The sequence below is a fragment of the Plecotus auritus genome, assembly GCF_963455305.1.
Source record: "Plecotus auritus genome assembly, chromosome: 8".
Taxonomy (NCBI): domain Eukaryota; kingdom Metazoa; phylum Chordata; class Mammalia; order Chiroptera; family Vespertilionidae; genus Plecotus; species Plecotus auritus.
This window is the reverse complement of record NC_137782.1, coordinates 160464827-160470836: the sequence shown is the minus strand read 5'-3', so window position 1 is coordinate 160470836 and position 6010 is coordinate 160464827.

The following is a 6010-nucleotide window of genomic DNA, read 5'->3' as shown; positions in this document are numbered from 1 at the left end:
TCCCCACAGAGAGGAGGAAGAAGATAGAGAGAATGAGAGAAAGAAAAATTAGCCTGTGAGAAAGAAACAAAATGTAGATGTACTAAAAGCAGCCTGGAAACATGTCTGTACCAAGACATACTCCTATATATTTTAGGGGTGACCCAAGGGTCCTCTCCATTTGTCTAAATTTTGCTTATCCAAAACCCACCTTGAGCCCCTCCTCCAGGAAGCCTTCCTTGGGTGCCTGGCCTTCACTGAGTCCCCCTTATCCTGACTGTCTATGGACTCACCATTTACCCCATAGAATACTGCCCTCTAAGGTGCTTCTCAAATTATCACTAGTGAAGTGCTTGTATTCTTTTATTTCCAATTTGTCACATAAATTTAATGAAAATGAATTAATAGAAAAATGAAATTTATAAAAGGTATACAAGCCCTCCTTATTTTTTAAACAAATCAGATTCGACAGAAGTAAACTTACTGCATCTCATGACAAGCCGTGGTGCCTTGTGGGGTTCATCACAAGATCAAATTTCAGAAGGAGGCTACACACACAAATATCTTCCCTTTATAAGTATTCCTAAGTCACCTTAAGGAGGGTCTAGAAGACCCAGATGTGGACAGTTGACCGTTCTTACAAGTCTTCTGTATGTTACAAGCTGGGCGTGAAATTGGCACACTCCCAGATTGCCACAGCTTTCTGCAAAGGACCAGATGGCTCTTGGTCATATTTGGAAATTCATTTGAACTGTTATACGTGAACCACGTGGAGCAGGCCCATAAAAATAAGACTATGCAAATGAATAGGGGAAAGCTGACTGGGGCACAAGATATTAGAGTGTGTCGCCTAAAGGCATGCTGCCTGTGCCTAAGAGTTCTTTCCTTGCCCCCACCCCCACCTCCCGAGGGTGTGAAGACTCCTCGGTCGTGTTCTTCACAACAGGATCCATTTGCACTCAGCAAAGAGAAGGGCAGAGACTCAATCTTCACTTTTTCTGTATTGGCTATGCTTGTCTTGTGTACAGGGTTAGGTGCTAGGGAGAGCTTTGTGGTGGTGAGAAAAGAGGGTATCCCTGGTACTCATGATCCAGAGGAGGCCTTTGAGTGCTAACCAGCTGGTGAGACACCTGAGTCTGTTCCATGCCTTGAGTCCTTGCCCTGATGCTCAGTTCATTCAGATATTTACTGAGCACCTACTATGTGATAGATACTGTCCATGCTAGAAACATACATCTGGCCCTTGATGCACCTAATATGGATAGAGTGTGGAAAGGAAACAAAAGACATAAGAACCATGTCCTTGCTCACAGGTGCTATGAACGTGTAGCATTCTCCTAGGGATGGCTGATTTCCAGAGAATTCTGGTATCTTGCCACACACCACTAAGTTGTCTGAGGTGAAATTGGAATAGAAACCTAGACTCCTAGCACAATGGCTCTGTCTGCATGATAAAAAGCATCGGATAGAAAACGTGATCAATTCCACCTTCTTGTCAGTTAGAACAAAAGAGCAAGACTAACTACGGGCCCTGCCTGATTTATCTCGGTTACAGATTGCACGTCTTCTGTGTAATAGATGGTGCTCGGTGGGCATGGAATGCTAGAGTTCGAACTAGAAAGCCCAGGAGATGGTCAGTTTGGCCACCTCTTACCTGTGTGGCTGTCAGCAGGCCCTTTACCCTCTCTCAGCTGGTTTCCTTACCTGTAAATTGAAGATGACACATACTGTGTCTACTCTCAGGACTCAAAAGAGATAACAATGTGAAGTGATTTGCAAAAACTTTAAAGCAGGATTGGCAAACTGTGGTCCCTGGACCAAATCTGGCCCACCCTTAGATTTTGTAAATAAAATGTTATTGAACCATAACCATAGTTACCTGTTCATGTACTACCTATGGCTGCTTTTGCAATACACAGCAGCAGAGTTGGGTAGATGCATCAGAGGTCATTGCTCATGAGCCTAAATATTTACTGGCTGGCCCTTTGCAGACAAGTTTGCTAAAAGCACGCTCTAACTCAGGTAGATGGCTGTCGCACGGTGCTAGGCAGAAGGGTAAGCTCCAAGTAGGAATGCACAAAATAAAATGTGGTTAACTGCAGCCATCATTAAGAACTTATTTTATTGCAACAGAATTTTATCTCTAATTGATTCATTGATTTTTTTATTTTTTTTTACAGATGCTTCACATTCTCATGTTACTTTCGTGTCACAAATAGACTTGAAGGTGTGGGCTGCTTTTTCTCTCTACTACAGTCTCTCATTCATTTTTTAGATGTGATGACAGCAGACCTTCCTGGGCAGAATTTCAGTGATTTCGTGGCTGCCAATTATGAATAGGAACCCCCCCTCCCCCGCTCCCCATCTCTAAGTACAGACCATGACCAGTTCATAAAAGAGGAAATGATTTTGCCAAATTAACGGTTTAAAAGGACCTTGAAAATTTTTACTATTTAAGTATTTGTCTACATTTGATTTCATTTTTAACAGAAGACCCAAAGCACTGATCCTCATTTGTTAGAACAGACATTTGCCTTTCAGGAAACAATGAAGAATGTGGCCCGACTATGAGCTATCAAAGGCAAGAATATTTTTCGTTGATTTTTTTTTTCTTTTCTGAATTCTCAGAGCCCGGCACTGTATCATGAATTAAACAGAAGCTTGATAAATGTTTGCTGACTGGCTGACTGAACAAATAAATAGATGGGTGTTTTGTCATTTGTGAAATGTGAAGAATGATAAAGCCTGCCTGCCTGCCCCTCCTGACACGAAGCTGAAATGAGATAAAAGATGTCCACCATTTGGCAGCTCTCTATTGTTCTGATTATGTCCCGGAGCACTGATTTAGGTTGAGGCTTGTGTTCAGAGGCCTCCTTAACATCCCGCGCCCCTTCTGATCTGGACTTGTTTTGGGGCTCCTTTCTGGGAGAGGAAGTTCTGTGGGGTCCAAGGCAAAGAGCCTGAGGAAAAAAGTAAAATCAAGGTCAGCCTTCAAGGAGGGAGTCTCCAAAGAGAACATGCTCCTTGGGAATAGAGTGGGAAGAGAAGAGGCAGGAAGCCCCCTGCCTTGGCGGGTGATGCTGGGGCGTCCTCCGGGCTGACTGCATGCATATTTGGATATAAAACCTTGGCTGGGGGAGCTCCCTACCCACTCTCAACTGCCCCATCTTCCATCTGACTCCGTGAGACACTGCACAGCCACCAATCTCTATAGAAGCGCATACACCTTGACACGCCCAGAGCCTGTGCGCACCTTGAGTTGCCACCTAGTGAAGACAGCTTGCCTTGAGCTTAGGAACATTCACGTGCCCTTGTGTGGAAGCCAGACCTGGCGTCACTTCTTGCAGGTAAACCTCAGATCAGGCTAGAAGGAACTTGGTGGTCACTGTATTCCGTGCCCCTCTGTACAGGGAAGACCTCTGCGCAGGCCCAGTGGGCCCGTGGCCAGCGCAGTAAGACCAAGGTGAGCCCTGGGCATCTCTTTGGCATATCCTCTTCTTTTCTTTCCTACCGGCTCCTCGAGCAGCACCTCAGTGGGGTCACTCTGTTCCCCTCAAGCCTGCTTCTGTCTTATAGTTGTCCCCACCCAGGAGACACCAGCACCCTAGAATCAGGTCATTTCCTACCTTTATTTCTCTATCACCTTCCCCACTTTTAAAGGACCAACCTTAGGATTTTTCTCCTTTTTAAACATTTCAAAACACATTTGGGTAGGAAAGAGTTTTAAAAACAGATGTAAATTCGTTCCTCTTGTTTTTCAGGAGTATTTGCATCTTAAAGGGTCAGACATTCAGCTACATTACTAGTCAGACTGAGGGAGCTTTCCTCCTGTTCCTGAACTTACCATCTGAGTGGCCCTGTCACATCACACCCCTCAGATCCCACAGCTCATGGCCTCAAACCCAAATGGTCCGGGTCTCAGTGTTTGGCCCCTTTCTGTATAAACAACCTACAGCTCTAACCCGAGGTCCCTTTTACTTGCACACAAACAAGACATTTCTTGCTCCCTCTGGTTTGAATTGCATCCAACCTTCAGAGCTCAGTTCAAGTTTCCCCTCCTCCCCAGAGCCTTCTCTGGCCCTCCAGCCCACTTTCTCTTCTCCTCACAGCCAAGGTATCTTACTGATATACAGATGTTTGCATTTTTAAAAAGGTATTCTAAGGGCCTCTGAGCTTGTGTGACTGTCAGAGAGACAGAACCGAGCTGCCATGAAAGAGCAATCCTGAATCAGTTATGACTTAGCACTTGCCCTTTGTTCAAGTGCGTGAACAAGGGAGAAGGTGCAAGGTAACAGTGCACTCCCCACTGACCCCTTCCCACCCCCAAAGCTCAGTCCAGGACTTGAGGAATGGATGGCCTTGCATCTTAGGCTATGATTTATGCTACTCCAGAATATCGACCTATGCAGTTAGAAACCCAGGCAAGACTTTTCAAAAGGTAAGTCAATTAAAACCATCTTTTAGGAAAAACTATTTGCTAGTAAATACTAAAGCTAAGCATATCTATATCTAGATCTAGATATCTATAGTTATAGATATAGATATCTATATATACATCTGATATATCCCATGACACAATAATTCCATTACTGGGTATTATCCAATAGAAATGCTTAAATTTATGCACCAAAAGACATGTACAAGAATATTTATAATAGCATTATTCAAAGTAACCCCAAACTGAAAACTACCCACAGCCCATGAACATGGATTATATATTCGGGTGCAGTCACACAATAGAATACTCTACAGCATCAAGAATGAACAAACAAGAACTACATGCTACAATATGGATGGAATTCACAAACATAGTACTGAGTGAAAAAGTCTAGACACAGAAACTCTATGATTCTTCTTACATAATTTTCAAAGAAAAGCAAAACCCTGTGTTAGAAATCAGCTCAGGATGACCCTTGGAGGGATTTATCACAAAACCAATTATACCACTAACAATTAAATCAATTCTATTATTCTCTATTGATTTGATGGTCAGGAGAGGGGTTTAGAAGGGAACTGGTAGATCCAGTTCATTTGAACAAGGCTTTGTTGAGTGCTCCCCATGGACCAGGTGCTGCCCTAGAGGGGAGAGGTACATGATGAACTAGAATTTCTGCCTTCAAGAGTCACAGGCCAACAGCTAGACTCTCACTCTAGAGAGAGCCCTCTTCTCTTCACGGCCATGTGCACACTCTGTTGAATGACTGGTTCTCATCCCATCCAAGAATCCTTTCTAGACTTTTCTAGAGTACACTAAAAAGTCAAAGATACCCTCACCTGTTGTTTCTGGGAGATCTCCCCAGACTCCAAAACCTAGGTCTACCCACTAGCTCAACTAAGAATACAGTTCCAGCCTGAGTTCTGTATCTGACAATATTTGACTTTTCTGGAACAGAAATGTTAAACACATATCTAACCTGAATCCCACCTAAACAAGCAATGCCTCCCTCTGTCTCCAGGAGAGGACTTGTTCTAAGCTGAGCAGACTGCTTCCTCCAGAGGCATCGGAGCTTCAATTAATGGTTTCAGTTGCCCAGAGGCCAGCAAACTGCTCAAACCAGGGTGAGTTCTAGCTTTCTCATCTAAACAAGGGCCCTTCCAGCCCCCAGCCCCACAATGATAAGTATTATGAGGGACCATTTCGCTCTCAACTTCTCATCATTGTCATCTTCACATCTGATTTCACAGAGGAAGTCAAACCAGCCTCACTGCCCATTAACACTCAAAGAGCAACCTTTCTCCTGGAATATTAGGATCCTACAAGGCCCAGGCCACCTCCAGACCCCTTCCAAAACTGAGGAGGCTCAGAAGACTCCTAGCAGGGCCTGAGCTCTAGGAAATGACAATACCTGGCATAATCAGTAACTCCACCAAATGACCACTTAATAGAAATCAGAGTTGACGGGACCTCAGGGATCACTTAGGCCACCACCATCACCCTCCCTTATGTACTGAGAAGACTGAGCCCAAAGGCCTGAAGTCTGTCCCTTCAGATCACACTGGTAAGCAATAGCGAAGCAGAGAACAAAAGTCA